Raw genomic sequence first — 16722 nt, 5'->3', positions numbered from 1 at the left:
CCTGCTCCCCTACCCTCGTGATCCAGTCGTATATGTGTCCATTTTGGATATCAATTTCTGTTCTGATAATAACATTACTCAGGAAATACACGGCCATCAAGATGTTCCTGGCACTTCAGTGATTAGGCAGAACGGACTATGCAGCCTTGTTTCCATAATTCTAATCAAGCAAGGTCCCTCCTAGGAAATCCTATCAAGCTACTGAGGAAGAAGTATGTGGACTTTTCTTTTTAATAAGAGCCTCTAGGTGTGCCAAACGTTTAGAAGTCAATAGGCAATACTTGAGAACAATAGGAGGAAAGGAAAACAATGCTTTTTTTCAAAATGGAAGTGGCCTGATTTTCTTCTGATTATTAAGATTTCTACCACATATTGTCAAATTGCCTTTCAGGAAGCTCGTCCTAGCTGATTTTCCCACCAGCATTCCATAGCGACCACTTCATCACACCCTCACCATACAGGTATTGGATTCTGTTGTGTGTCAATGCGTTGGTTGAATTAATACTATGTTCTTTTTTATTTATTTTTAAAATTTATTTATTTATTAATTTATTTAATTTTTGGATGCATCCGGTCTTCGCTGCTGCACGCAGATTTTCTCTAGTTGCTGAGAGTGGGGGCTACTCTTTGTTGCGGTGTGCGGGCTTCTCATTGCAGTAGCTTCTCTTGTTGTGGAGCACAGGCTCTGGGCGCATGGGCTCAGTAGTTGTGGCTCACGGGCTCTAGAGTGCAGGCTCAGTAGTTGTGGCTCACGGGCTTAGCTGCCCCACAGCATGTGGGATCTTCCTGGACCAGGGCTCGAACCCGTGTCCCCTGCATTGACAGATGGATTCTTAACCACTGTGCCACCGGGGAAGCCCCTACTGTCTTCTTTAAATTTGAACTTTTAATTATCAGTGAGGTTACATAGTTTTTCACACATTTACTACAAATTGTTTATTTATGCCATTTGTCCATTTTTCTATTGTCGTGTCTCTTGCTTTATTCATTTAAAAGAGCTCTTTGTGTTAAGGATATTTGTTTTTAATTTATTTTGTCACAAATATTTTTGCCCAGATTGCTGTTTGCATTTTAACTTTGTTCATGAGGTGGGTTTTTTTTCCTGTATAAAAGTTTTCATTCTGTTTTCATGGAGTCAAATATTTTAGTCTTTTGTTTTACTGCTTTTTTCCCTTGCGTAGGAAGGTCTTTCCCACTCCACCAATATGTATACATTTTTCAAGTATTTCACTTTCAATTTTTACACTTAAATTTCTGATGCATCTAGTATGTATTGGTATAAGTGGTGACCTAGAGATTTCATTTCATTTTTTTCCAGTTTTTTCAACCCCATTGACTGAAAACTCCATATTTTCTTTTCTGATTTGAAGTGTCTCTCCTTTCTAACACAAAACTCTCATATGTAGGTTTCTGGAGTTCTGACTATTTTCCTTTGATCTCCTCATCTGATGTGAACTGATTCTGACACCACTATCAAAAGTGATTTTAATGAGTGTTGTTTCAAAATTCATTTTATTATGTGGTGAGGCAATGCTCCCAACTGGTACTTCAAAAATTTCCTGGCTATTCACATAAGTTTCTTGCTCCAGAAGCACTTAGTCACTTGAAGTGAAGTGTTGAATATATGTAAGTATTTTTCAAAGTGCACAAACTTGTAAAAGTCTTAAAGCAAAGAATTTTATAGGCAATATCCATCACTCTCTTTTAGAAATATATCTAAAAGACTGATCACTGCTGTTTTTTTTGGCCACACAGCTTGCGGGATCTTAGTTCTCCAACCAGGAATTGAACCCACAAGCAGTGAGAGCAGAGTCCTAACCACTGGACCACCACAGAATTCCTATTAAGACTGGTCACTGCTTTAAAAGAATGCTCAGAGTGTGGGTGGTGGTGAGGGTCAGGAATTTTCCAGCCCACAAGATGCATATTTGGTTGGCTCATAATGGCCAAGACAGATTTAAGTGTGATGAAAATATATGTATATAGTGCATCCTCTTCATCACATTATTCTTAAAAACATTAAAATTATCATATAAAATTATCATATATGATAAAAACATTATCATATGTTTTAAAAACTTTAAAATTATCATATAAGAAAAGAATGCAACTTACGAGTTCCCCACCATTCATAAAGCTATATGGACTTGTTGCAACAAATCAGTCATTGAGCCTTTCAGTCACATTAATTTCCTCTGCCTTCCCTTAGACCTTGTTTGTCAGGCCCTACCTAGTTTTCAGCCTCTAGGGTCCCCTTTCCCCACAGCAAGAGTTGCTTTATCGCCCCATCTCTGATCTCCTGAATCAGTCACTCGCCACCCAAAACCAGGTGAGTGCTCCCACAATCCCATTCACTCACTAGTCACATGGCATTGAAATTGCCATTGTTTTTACCTGTAACCCAGTTAGAGACTAGAGATAATATGATATTCACTATTGTACCCAATCCCTAGCTCAGTGCCTGACACAGATGAATCTCAATAAATATTTAGCGAGTCGGTGAACACGACGAACTAAATGTGAAGCAGGAGGGACACAAAGAGCTCCAGCCCAGGACTCTGGGATTTAGTATCATCTCAGTCGTTTTGACATTGCATTACAGAGTCTCTAGGACTGTTTCTCCTCCAGAACTATTCTGTCCCTGAATCCCACCTCCCGGCTCTCCCCGCTGGTCCTGCTGACAGGCTTGCCCAAACGCTGACACCCTGCCTGGGTCAGAACACAACCTGCCTTCCAGGACACCCCATAACCTCATGTTAGATCCTCAGAGGCCAGATACTAGCTTGAACCACTCTTTGTCATCTAAGGCCACACCATTTGGATCCTGTGTTCTACCTGTTGCCAGTTAGCTACGTGCATGGGCCTTGCCTGACAGAGCCTAAGATACGTTCTTCAGGATGAGTGGATTGAACGGATCTCACTCTGGAAATGGTTGTGTTCACACAGCTCAAATCTTTTTCATTGTCACACAATAGTAATGATAGTACTGTTGAAGTTCAACTCCTATGAAAGTTCTGGGAACAGAACTTGAAATAATAATCCAGATATAAATCAGATTGCAGGGTTTTAACCATACATTTATGCTATGTGGAAAAACAAGAGCTCTTTTTCTTTTCTCTAATCTCTCTCTCAAAAGGACAAAATTCTTTACTTTCTGAGAAACCACAAGTCACTTTCATCTGGTTTTCCCCCAGTCCTCTCCTCTATTTGAGCTCAGTGCTTCACGTGTTCATTTTGGTGAGATTCCATTGCAATACATCACCAGGAACACATGTGTTCCACCGGGACCTTATTCCCTGGAAGATGTGAATGGTGATGTAAATAACAGCCTCATTGGAATTTGAAGGAAGTAGTGCAGGAAAGAAAGCTACGGTGAAATAAGGCAAAATCAAGCAACTATAATCAATATTTCCTCCTGGGGTAATGTGGGTAGTATTGATGCTGATAGGGAACTTCAACGGTATTCATCAGCTGGAGCTGTCAGCAGAACATTAATTAAATGGCAGCTGTTGCTTTACCACTTGTAGGGGAGGAGAGCAACTAACTCCAAAATAGATTTCCAAGGATAAGCGCATTTCCAGCTAGTAAACCAAATAAGAGCTTGGTTGTGTTTTGTTTTGTGTTTGTTTGTTGTTGTTTTTTTTATGAGTTTTGCAGCACATGAGTGAAGAGATGAGGAGCAATTAGACTTGTGTCAATAGTTATGCATTTGGGGCTCCCCTGGCGGCGCAGTGGTTGAGAATCTGCCTGCCAATGCAGGGGACACGGGTTCGAGCCCTGGTCTGGGAAGATCCCACGTGCCGCAGAGCAACTAGGCCCGTGAGCCACAACTACTGAGCCTGTGCGTCTGGAGCCTGTGATTCACAACAAGAGAGGCCGCGATAGTGAGAGGCCTGCGCACCGCGATGAAGAATGGCCGCCGCTTGCCACAACTAGAGAAAGCCCTCGCACAGAAACGAAGACGCAACACAGCAAAAATAAATAAATTAATTAATTTTTGAAAAATAGTTATGCATTTAAGGTAAGAGTTCTAGTCTGTTGTTGGGAATATACATATATCATGCTAATCACAGCTACAGAGTCTAGCTTCCACTCAGTTAAGCATTCATTACTCTCTGATGCTCTAATGAACATTTAAGATGTCTGTTGATTTTTAACTTGTAATAAAAACAATATGTGGTCATTAAAGGTTTAGAGAATACTGAGAAGCAGAGAAATAATCACCCATGGTCAGTGATTGTTATTCCCATGTTTATATAAAAAAAATTATGTTCAGTCCAATTACTGATCAAAGCTGTTCAGTAATGTTTACTTCCTCAATTCCATGACACTTAACAGATTCAACTTATTGAGCACTTGTTTTATGAAACACGGCTCTAAAAAAAGTCTCAAGTCATACCTGAATCTATATATCACGTTCATTTTTTAAATTTACATGTAAATATTTATCATAGAATATTTATTATAATCTTTCACTTTTTGTTGAGTTGCTATTGCTTACAGAAATCTGTGCTATAGGTATTTGCCATTTGTGATTTTCATCTTGGTAAAGTTCATTTAACCAGACAATGTATATAGATTTTTCCCAAGGTGTAAAAAAGCCTTCTCTATAGAAATGTAAACTTACAGAATCAATCAGAAAATTAATTCCATAATGCAACCTAAAAATGTATACTTTAAGAGATCTTTGGAGTACGCTGACCCTCCAGCCAGTCACTTCCATGGGACAGACCAGCTTGTTTCTAACGCACCTGCTGCTATAGAAGAAGTGAAGTGATTAATCCCTTCCTGTTGTTGCTGAGGTCATGAGAAGTTAGGGGGTAGTAAGAAAGTCCAGAGATGGGGAAATCCCAGGGAAAATGGTGAACACAGCCAAACTCACAGGGTTAGGGGAAAAGTCAAGGTCTGAACGAGAGAGTAGAGTTTGTGGTTAGAATTTCCACCTAAAGGTAAAAAGATATGTGCCCAAAAGTAAGACAGGAAATATTATAATGGTCCACAAAAGAAAGACTGGATAAAAGAAACAAAGTCACTGGGGAAAATGGAACGCTTTGGAACAGTCTCTAAGAGAATGGGTTGTCTCCAGTTGGCACACTTATTGGGAAAATAGAGAATGCAAGGACCCCATCTCCAGCCAAGCAGCAAACCAGCTAGTGGGATCTCAGAGCACCAAGGCCAGCTGCCACAAGACCCCTGATGCTGAAATAGGGGAGCAGCTGCCACTCAACACCTTACATTCTCAGAGTTGGCTCCAGAACAGCAAAGTGATTAAGAGATTAAGAGCACAAGCTGAGGAGTCCAATTGCCTGCACTCAAATCGCAGATCTGCCACCTGCTTGTTGGAGGGCCTTGGGCAGCTCCCTCAGCCTCCTTATCTGTACATGTAGAGTGTACGAGTATCTGCCTCACTTCTGCCTTGCTAGTGCCTAACACATAGAAAGCAGTCATTAAATATTGGCCACTTTGTTGTTTATTACGATCATGTGATAGAAAAGGTAATAGACTCAGCCTCAGAGGACATTGTAACTTCTACCAAGCGACCTCTCTTCCTTCATCCTGGTACCTTCTTCTTTAAAATGAAGAGATTGTATTAGATAACTGGCTCTCAACCCTGGATGCACATTAAAATCACATAAAAGCTTCCAAAATAGATCAACACTTGGGCATGCACTCAGGGCAGCTTGAATCAGAACCTCTGGGGCATTGCCTGGACATCTGCATTTTCAAAGCATCCCAGGTGACTCTGACACACAGGGAGTGTTGAGAACCACAGACTAGATGACCTGATGGTCCCGAGTGAGCTCAGAGTCTAGAGGTTTCCACCCTCTTTGGTATGGGTGGCTCCAGGACCAAAGCTGGGTGATCATGGACAGTGTGAGACTCAGAGCCCCCATTCCTGCTGGAAGTCAGACCAGCTGTGGCAATGCCAAGAGAACTAGGAGGTCTCACAGAATGTCTGAATTATCATGCGGTTTGGGTGCCAAGAGGAATTTAGAATAATTGAATGAGAAAAAGAATACTTCCAGAAGCCAACCAGTGAAGCCCTTTGTCTCCAAAGGATATAACACTAATTCTTTCCCTCCTTTGACACTGTTACACCTTTTCACATAAAGACAGGGAGGACAAAAGGGAAATTCTTAGTTTGTTTGTCGTAAGGAAGTCAGGAGAGATCATGTGAATGAAAAAGAGTGCCTTAATGAAATATAATACATCACGACCTTTATTTTGGATTAAATAGGTCTATGCCACAGAGCAAAGAGTGTATTTGCTTCAGAAAGGTGTTTAGCCTGTCAGGAAAGTAGCCTACAAGTCCTGTGTGCTGACCAGTAGTGAGCATGTAGGAGCGGGGCTGGGGTGTGCTACATAGTTGTGACAAGATGCCGTTCGTAATTCACAGAATAGAATTTCTCAGAAGGTAGAGATTCATTCTGTTATGTGTTTATTTCACGTGAAACATTCACCTTCTTGGGATATTAAATCCTACCACCTGGGATATTTGATACACAGGAAAAGTAGAGTATTTATGGCCACTGGTGTAAGAAAAAGCAAAGCATTATCTGCTCCATCAAAATTGTATTAGAACTGCTCTCCTTTTACTTCAGATAGTACAAAAGTTAAGTGTCATACAAGTAAATAGAAACTCAAAAATTCCAATTATATCTAGAGAGTCAGATTTTTGGCCTCATTGGAGATGACTCGGATTTGAATAAAGGTAAAAGAATTAAATAGAATAATAAAATATCTCACGCCATTGCTCCACTGTAGCAAACCACTGGCTGAAAAGTATCAGGTAATTTTTCTTAAACTACAGTCAGCTCTGTTTTTCAGAAGGAACAACATGCTGTTAGGTTGACAACTCACTCCCTAAACAAAGTCATTGGGAGTCAATAAGGCTCTTATACAGAATGAGACTTTCTGTCCCCTTCCTCAGTACCTCCCCCAACAACCTTACACACACCACCGAAGGCTTCTTCCAGCTTTATTGCTACCAACAGCTGGAATAAGTATGTTGCAGGACTCTCTCTTGAACCACTTAACAAACGGAATGCCCATGACCAAGGCAGAGATCTGCAGAGCATTTCTTTACAATAGGAGGGGGAGTTCTAACTTGTCAACAGGAGCAACAACAGACCAGAACCCCCAATGGCATCAAGGGATCTGGCTACAAGAGCGCCCATAACAGATCATAAATCCAAACGCTCCACGTGTTCCTTCTCCAGAGAATCATCTCAGCAGCGTAGAAGCCAAGAACCACGCTGTGCCATCCACCACTGTGGAAGATGAGCTTCTGTGTTCCAGGGCCCCAGGCCTAGCTCTTCCTGGGTCGCCCAGCTCCGCAGGCCATTACAGCTTCTGGCTCTACTTCAGGACCCTGGAGAAGAGCCCCATTGGCCTTTTGACCCCAGATCTCTTTGTTCTTTGCTCTTAGTGAATCTTTTCAGACTGCAGGGTCACATTCGACACCTCTCACCAAAACGTCTCACAGTCACCTAGGTAGAGGTCCTCCTTGAACAACTGCCTGCATTACAAGAAAGTGGTGAAAATATGGGCTAAATAAGATCAAATTGCCTGGGTTAGAATCTCAAATCTACCACTGAGCAAGTTACTTATCATCTATAAACCTCATTTTTCTAATCCATAAAACAAGAGATAAAAATAGTGCCTCATCGGGTTGTTATGAGAAGTAAATAAAATCATTCAAGGTGGCTGGCACAGAAAAATCTCCAGTATATGCTATTACTGGCATCATGTATATATACTAAATAATTATGCACAGCTCTATAATACATACATTAAGCAGATAATCTATATTATATGTAGCTGTTATTATCATTATATTATCTATTATATCACTATATAAGAATTGGGATTCAGATGTCCCAGTCATTAGTAGGAACACCTGGCATGCTGGGCAACGATCTATGGAATGAACAGAAGATGGAAGGTGGGGATTTGTCACCAAAGTTGAGGGGCCCCCGAGGAGTGAATTCTACCAAAGCAGCTGCCTTCCTTAAGGACCAAACAACAGGCTGTGACCAAAGCAGTTGGTCTGGCGGTGTCCAAACCAGAGGATGAGATCTATCAAGAGAACATGTGAAAGTTAAGCTTATATGTAAAGGCCCCTCCCTTGTCCAAATTCCAGGCTGCCCGTGAAGCATGCGTCACTCACTAAACAGTTAATGAAACACAAAGAGCCTTGAATATCTCAAGTGTCACATTTCAAGACTTATAGAATAATTAGGAAAAATCTGAGCTGGCAAAACTCTTCCTGGCTCGTGCTGGCAAGCAGACCATCTTTGTTTTCCATTAGTGTGTGTTGTCGTCACAGTAACTGCAAGGCTCCAAATACAGGCCCGGGGTGTCATTTCCTCATGTACTTAGGCTGCCACACTGAAATAGCATTATGAACTCAGCAATGCCTCTTCCTTTCCTGTGGTATCTCAGTCAAAGAAGCAGGCCCTAAAAGGAGTTACTTAAGACATAAGTATATTAAAGACATATAAAGAAAAATAAAGTCCATTTATCCCTATTACTGTATCGCCTATGACTCATGTGTGTGTCGGGGGGGACCTTATTTTTGCAAAGATCTTTTATATAAACAAGGCAAGTTGGCAGTAATTTGATTGTCTTGGTGATGTCAGCAGTCTACTGTTTTCAATCAAATTGCCTTTTGGCTTTAAATCTGTAGCAAATCATTTTTTAAAGAATGCATTTGGCCAACTCTGATATGCCCATTTCATGGCTTTCTTTCACCTTTTCCTTACAAAGATAAGCAGCAGATAATTCACTTCTTCAAAGTAACTTGGAAAGATTGAAAGATTGCAATTACAATTATTGAAAAAGCAAAAAAAAAAAAAAAAAAAAGACTATTTTCAAGTGTAGACATATAAAGTCCTTGGCCAGTGAAGCAACAATTGTTTTCATCTATGTTTTGGTGAAGGAGGTAGGTGACAGCATTTAAGCAAAAACAGAAAAATCCCTGAACCTTAAGAGTTCAATGAAAGTCAGACCACTTGAGATAAATTCTGCATTAGCTTTAAAAATTATTTTTAAAGTCTGTCTTTCACAGACCTCAGAAACACATAAATCACACAATATTATGCACATTGACACCATTTCCCAAAAAGGAAACGCAACACCAACGTTCTTTTGACTTTTCAGTGCTGCTGTGGCTTAAACAAAGCTCTCAGGGACTGGAGTGCTGGTTAATATCGTGTTTCTTCATCTCTTTCCTGGGAGTTTCTCAAGTTCTGCAATCAGCTGGTCAACAGCCAACTGGAGCTGCCCAATTCATGCTGGACTTTCCTTATTCTAAGTTCTTACACAACTCACTGCCTAGCCTTTGAAATTACACTGCCTCAGCTACTGCCATGGGGAAAGTCGTATTCTGCCTGCAGCCTTTTCTCTTCTCTGATTAGCTAAAGAGTAGGACTGACCATTTAAGGAAAAAAGAAGAACATAAGCCAATATGTTTTCCTGAGGTTCCCATATTTTTGCCCTAGAACCTTTATAATGTATTCTATAAAGCCAGGAAAATTCTTTTCTTTCCCTCCTTTCTTCTTTCTTTCTTTCTAAAACAAGGTCTTCATTAGAGAATGATCATTCTGAAATTCAGTTTGCCTTATCTTTTAGAAACTTATCCTTTCAATTGTGAAAAATAAAGCAAAATGGACAGGTCTAAACTGTGAGTACCCTGCATAAGCTAGTAGAAGTTACTAAGAAACTTCTCCACTTTTGAGTGCTTCATATATTTTTGTTAAGTTAAATATACAGAATAGTGAGCACCCCATAATATACTCATACATCTTTATGAGGTAACACTCTTTTTTTGCCTTGGAATATACTTTCTTGCCATGTTTAAGAGGAATGACTAGGATTAAGGGCAATGAGTAGCAAGAATTCACTTGTATTTGGTGAGGCTGAAGCTCGTGTGAGATGACCTTTTTTGGTCTTTTCATTTTTATCTGTTAGTAGGTTAGTAAAACGAAACAAAACATCTAAGGGAAGAAATAAAGAATGATAAATTTAATAATATATCCCTCCTTGGAAGAGGAAGTCTCCCAGCGTAGTCGGCTATAAAAGAGATACCCAAGCACTACATATAAACACACATTATCTCCAAGTGCAAATATAGAAACCATGGAACAGTCTATGCTGTGGGTGATTTCTTGGCCTTTTTAGTAATAATTCTATAAGACAGCACACTGCTGAGTGATAACGGAGGGATTGAAACATAAATTCCATACTAAATTATTGGCTGGAGCTCAAACTATGTCTGCTTGGAGTACACAGCAGCAAAGTATGTCCCTGACAAGATTCCACATTTAAACAATACATTCTTCTGTCTTTCCTATGATCTATGAACCTGATTTTACAAACCGTCTGTATCTAAGATTTTTGTGTGCAACAAAGATTAAGCTAAACAGATAACTATATTTAAAGTGCACTAATAAAGCAAGAATAGCATAAAATTATTGAAAAGTCTATTGGGCAACTGTAAGTTTTATCAACTCGTTTAATCTTCAGAACAACTCTCTGAGGAAGCTAGTATTATTACCCTCATTTTAGAGATGAGGAAGCTGAGGCACAGAGAGTAACTTGCCCAGGGTCATAGTGAGCTGAAACCTGAATTCAGGCCGTCTGACTTGCCTGTGCAATTAGCCTTTCCTGCCTCCTCCATCTGAATGACACATCCAGCTCAGATATAAGGAAGTAAAACGCATTTTATTAGCTTATCTTTCATTCTACTGCTACATATGTTTAAAATAATTAATGTATAAACAAATGTATGTTGCGGGCTTTCAGATATTATTTTTCTAATAAGCTGTTACCAGCCTTTTTTCTCTTAAACCTGTCTGCTGAAATAGATCTCAGCCTAAGCTCACCCCTTCACTTCCCATGATGCTGCTGTTTTAAAACCCACATGTTAGAGAGGGGACAAATTAGTGAAGATGTCAATTAAACAAGCTCTGTAAAATCTTATTTCTTAGGGCAACTGTTTTGTGAAGAAATGCTCATCTTCCAAAACAGACAATTAGCATTAGTTGAGAATGAGTATTTTACCACAAAGTGTCACTTCTAAAGAATAAGTAAAAATTATAACCACTGGGAAATCATTGCTAAATGAATATATTAAATATTTCATAAGTTTCTTTGAGAAAATCCCATAGTGATTCTTGGTGAACATCCATTTAAAAGAGTAATTTTAACCTCCTTGGCTGTCTTAAAATGTAAAGAGAATTCTTTTCTTTTGGTGAACATGGAAAAAAATTAGTTCAGAATCATGATTCATGCTTTATCTCACACAGTAAGGCTACAGGTTTCAGGAGTGATTTAAAATAAAACTGAGAAATGTCTCTTTTTTAAATATTTACAGAAAAATAAAAAGGGATAATCATGATATTTAAATATTTTAATGTTCAAGGCCAGATTTTAATCCATGATGACCCACAAATGGAAGGAACCATGATTTAAATGTATAGTACCAAAGGTAACTATAAATAGAATCTGGTACCAGAAGATGATAAAAGTATACGAGTTATAGTATTTAGAGCTCTAGGTGTATACACAGGAGATGCATGTATAAATATATATATATAGTCTTTATATATCTGCCTTCCTATTTCATTCCCAAGAGGTACATCATCTCCACAATCAAGTACACGAGCGTAGTCACAATTACTTGTAATTTTTCTGTACTCGGTAAAACTATGAAGACCTTCCTTGAGAAATTTTTGAGATCAAAAGCTATTAACCACACTTACAGTTGCTTGTCTTGATTTTATACTTACCTATACTTTCTCACATGCTCACCACTAGAAATCCAGAGCCAAAAATGTTCATAGAACATCCACAAGGTACATGGGGCCGAACCGCTCCAGAGCCAAGGGATGCTTAGGACAATGCTTTGTACCTGGTCACCTTCATAAACTTGTTCTGAATTTCAAGAAGTAAACCCTGCTCCAAAGGACCCTAATTCTAACAGAGCACCAAACAGCCCAAACTAAGAAGGAATCACTTCTAAATGGTATGGTCTGGGAAATCATTGTGAAAGTGGAGGCCACTGATCTGGGTTTTAAACAGCGGACAAAGTCTCTACAGGAGAGAGGAGGAAAAGTGTTCCAGGCAGGAGGGAATGAAAGGGGCAGAGGGGGAGCATTGAAATATGCAGTATGTAGGTGTTTGGAGAAGGGCCCAAAATCTGAACTATCTGAAGCAGAGGGACACTTGTTGTTGAGTAGTGGGAGCTGAGACTGGAAAAGTTAAGTACATGCCAGATGATGGAAGGTTCTCAAAATACCCAGCCTAGGTGTTTGGCAGCGACTAGTTGCAAAAGATAAGCGAGGAGTAGGAGAGACAAGCATAAGAAAATTAACCCCAGGGTCATGGGCAAGGTGGTCTGGATGGCAACGAGGGGTGGAAGGGGAGCAGCGCTGTTATCATACAGACCAAGGATGAAGGGAACAGACCTTAGGGTGGTGGGAGAAACGGCAATGGGCTCTCTTATGGTCAAGGGTCAAAACAACACAGACGTGAGCCTGAGTGAACGAGAGAACACAACCTGCACCGCTGATTGTTCATAAACTGGAGGAAAGCACGAGCTATTTTTGATTCTCAAGGGTAAACTTACAGTCATGAAGACAATGATACTCAGAAATCAATCCATCAGGAAACATGCTTTCACCCAGGGCCAAATGCTGTACTCAGTTATCCTCACACTGTTCCACTAACTCCAAAAGAAATTACATGCCTCCGAAATCTACGAATGGCAGATTTTGGCTTTACACAGACGTTTGTAAGCCAACAATGTGACCCTTCCTAAGATAAAAACAAGAAAAATGTAAAGCATTTAGTTCAGACTTTTTGAAACTCTTTAAAGACAAAGATACTTCATCTCCACTAAAGCACCAGAAGTTTCATTCTCTGATACCAAGTTTACCAGAGTGCATTTTGCACTGTTACATTCATTATACGTGATTAGCTGCATTTACTTTGTAAACTAATCATGCAATCAGAACCATGAAATATAATATGTACTGAAATGTATGTACTATTTCATTTTTCTGAGCATATGATATGTAAGCTTTAATTCGTTTTTCTTAAAATAGGAACATTTACTGAAAGAGTTGATACATTCTTGTCAACAATTTGTTCAAAACTGGTTTGGGGTAAATTACTTAAGTTGACAAAACAGACTCGAATAATTTCTTTTAAAATGTGCATTTGTATCTTCTTTGAAATTATCCTTAGTTTAGAATATTTTTTCAAATTATCATGTTCACTTAGAGGAACAAACTTCTTACACAAATCCAACCCAACTACAGACACGAGTTACCAATACTAACCACGTCACCAATGTGCAGCCGTAAGTTTTGTCAGATTCAGTGTGATGTTGATCACGCTAAGCAATTCTGATAAAACAGCATAGAAACTCATGGAAGGGGAGACAATACAACAGACAAAAGGAGGATTTCCTTCACACTATGGTGAACACATTCATACACACATACGTGCAACTTAAGAAAGAATTTTTTCTAATACATTCGAGTTTTAAAAATCAGAATCTGTCTCATCTATATACAAGCAATTACTCAATGTCTTTTTTAAAAAAAACACAAAATAGTATTCTCCTGAATACTATTCAACAACTGCAAAAGCAGTGATCTGAAACCAGGCATATCTTGTGCCTAGTGAGAAGCACTCGGGGTGACTGTCATGTAACGAGGTCAGAACCAGCACAAGGTGTACCAGTGTAATCAGAGAATACGGCAAAGGAGAAGCCAGCCAGTCAAAAGCACAGCAACGCAAACACCACGCAGGACTTGCCTCTCATTTACCACACAAGCTGCTCAGCTAGTTTCATTATATGAAAGTTATTTTGCTTCTGGAGAAAATACCCCTCCCATTGGTTAGCCATCCTCATTGTGAAAGGACTGTGAAGTTGTCCTTTGTCGTATTTCTGTTACCTGCCAGAAAATGACAACTTGGCAGACATATTTTGATCGCTATTAAAGCATCATTACAATCTTTGTGTTTAGAAAACAATTGGATAATTCTGAGAAAGAGATGACTTTCTGATTCTTTAAAAAGAATTCACAGTGATAGTCATAATTCCTAAACGTGTTATCACATAGTGGAACAGTGAGAATCAAAGGAAACAGACAACACAGAATCAGAGAGAGCTCTCTTCTTGTGGAAACAGAGATTTCTTAAGACAGTAGGTAGCTGTGTATTTTGGTCTTACCTGACTGGCAGCTCGTCTAACCAAAGGTACGTCCTTTATGGAGGTAGCTTATCCTTGGAAGAACCCAGTGGCTTGCCCCACAGCCCAAGAGAGACTGGAGTTCTGGAAAACTATCCAGCCCAAAAGAATACAGAGGAAAAAGCTTTTCCCACTTTCTTTCCTAGGACTAGCCAATAGCTGAAGTCATGCAGGAAACTGGGTAGAGAGAAGGGGAAAGCAGCTTCTTCTCCCTGAAATCCCGATCAGCAGAAATTGGAGGCTGTTGTATATCTCCCACCCAGACTTTTGTTTAAAAGTTTTTTCAACTGTTGCTAGGTGTTGGATTCTGAGATTAGGTTTCTCGTCTTCTGCTCCCTTCACAGCACTGTCAGAGCAGTGACTTTGTCGAGAAGCTGAGCTCGCGTGTGCTATATTTAACCAGTGTTCTCAGCAAGTCAAGCCTGTCAACAGCTGAGAAGTTTGGAGCCGGCTCTGCTCAGTTCCTCGGCAGCTGGGTTATCAGTGGATACAGCTCTGCTCACCCTGTAAAAGATTGCGGGGAAACGGCAGACCCTTTTAAGGACTGCTGCTCATTACACACAGGTAATTATTGTTGGAAGCCCTTAAATGCAGATTGTGATTTGGAACCTCAAGGCAGTTGCCTTGAGCAGAGCAATTTATCAATGCAATATTCTGCTCAATTAGGCTTTCTCAGATAAACGGTCTTAAATAGAAAAGGCTTTTAAAACTGTATGACAACTCTTGGGAAAACTCACAGTAAAAGATCATTCCCAGGCAGCTTTTTACATTGATGTGTTGCATTCGTAGCTAGATTACATTCATACCTGTTATATCAGACTTAACCAGCTTATATACCTGACTATTATTAAAGTAAGTTTATCATAAAGGAATGTCTATAACATTATGTTTTTGAAAGGAAAATCTTAGCGTTCTCACTCAGGTCATTCATTCAAAGCAAGAAACGGAGAACACTCCAGGAAAACCAGGACTTCAGACACCTCTGGTTGTCAACAGCCTTGTCTCATCATTAACCCTCCAGTCTCCAAAACCAGAGAGCGATCACTTCTACCCTGAACTCCAACATAAAGAATGTCTCAAGATATTTTTATTTGCTTTATTCTATGTCGGAAAATAGTATGAATCTTCCAAGAGTAAGAATCATGAAAAAAAGTGTGCTTAAAACTATTCTTGGGACTCCCTTACTAATTACATATGTGAAATTAACAGTAAGAGGACCTGAGAGAGTGTCTTTTAGCCACAAAGTAGGAAGGGAGACACACATGCACACACGTGCTCACACACACAAAAACACACACCATTACTGGCTAACACACTAGAATATTGCCCTGACAAAAATCTTGCCACTACCACTAAAAATGTTGACCCCTTTCCTGAGATCAATTTGTCAGTTTAATGATACCGTTTTTAATGATACCCTTTTTTTGACATGCAAACTGAAGTTGGACCAAGGAGACATGTAAAGGCATAGATTGCATATTTTAAGTGTTGCATACTTGCGAAAAGAGGTTTAATATGCTAAAGAACCCTGATGTCTGTCTGGGAAAGGCTGCCACTTTTCACAAGGGGTGTGTGTGGCCTTTTTAAAGGAATGACACTTACATCCAAGGTTAAATGAGCCCACACCTCAACCAATGAGAAAACGTCTCAGCTCCCCTCAACCCACCCACCGCACTAACAGCATTCATCCTCCCCCTCTAATTTCTTTACTACTGTTCATATATAAAATTGCATTTGTTCAGATTCTCCTCAGTCCTTCTGGGTCTGGGCCAACGCTGATTTTTTTAAAAAGACTTCTATTAAGATGGAAGCATTCTTATCAACTATACTCCAAAAAAAGAAAACAGAGATGAAAGCAGAAACTGCCTCTTCTGGAATGCTACTGGATATTTTAGAGACCATCTATTCACAGTCCCTAGAAAGTGGGTTCTAATAGGCAGTGGACGTGTGTGACTGGGCTGTGTGACATGGTTCAGAGAGGGACTAGGAGAATTTTTTAAAAAACATTACAAAGGGGGTGGTGTGGGGAGACAATTGTTTGAAAAATGCCCACACCCCACTCATACCCCACATGCGATAGTGCCCCCTTCCCTAAAGAGGACCTGGGGAATGTATCATTTCATCCCTCCTAAGAGTTCATTTTATAGATGTCCCCAGTCCAAAAGGAAGCAGAGAAGTATGTTAGCCAAAGTCAAGAAGATTGAGGGCCTTTCTCACCTTCTGGGATGGCCCACACTCTGCCTTGTGGAGTGTCTTTCTCTCCAGATAAATCCACTTCTTACCTGTCATTTTGTCTCTCACTGAATTCTTTCTGCGATGGGACATCAAGAACCTGAGCTTCTGATCAGCTCGGTGCTTTGTGACCACCTGGAAGCGGGGGGATAGGGTGGGAGGGAGGGAGACAGAAGAGGGAGAAGAAATGGGGATATATGTATATGTATAGCTGATTCGCTTTGTTA

The 16722-nt window shown here is 39.9% G+C and overlaps 1 protein-coding gene across 2 annotated transcripts in view; it reads right to left on the bottom strand.

Annotated features, from left to right (window-relative positions):
• The window catches only part of FILIP1 (filamin A interacting protein 1), a 193171-nt gene extending 178432 nt beyond the window's left edge, over window positions 1-14739 (bottom strand). For both annotated transcript variants that reach the window (XM_027092282.1, XM_027092276.1), the window contains exon 1: window positions 14246-14739. The gene's annotated coding sequence lies outside the window, so the exon portion shown is untranslated. The remainder of the gene's footprint in view (window positions 1-14245) is intronic.
• Window positions 14740-16722: the final 1983 nt, after the last annotated feature.

This window comes from Aethalodelphis obliquidens, unplaced genomic scaffold, assembly GCF_003676395.1.
Source record: "Aethalodelphis obliquidens isolate GAN/ISIS:26980383/991018 unplaced genomic scaffold, ASM367639v1 scaffold3, whole genome shotgun sequence".
Taxonomy (NCBI): domain Eukaryota; kingdom Metazoa; phylum Chordata; class Mammalia; order Artiodactyla; family Delphinidae; genus Aethalodelphis; species Aethalodelphis obliquidens.
Note: the sequence above shows the minus strand (reverse complement) of the source record. Positions and strands in the feature narration are given on the sequence as shown.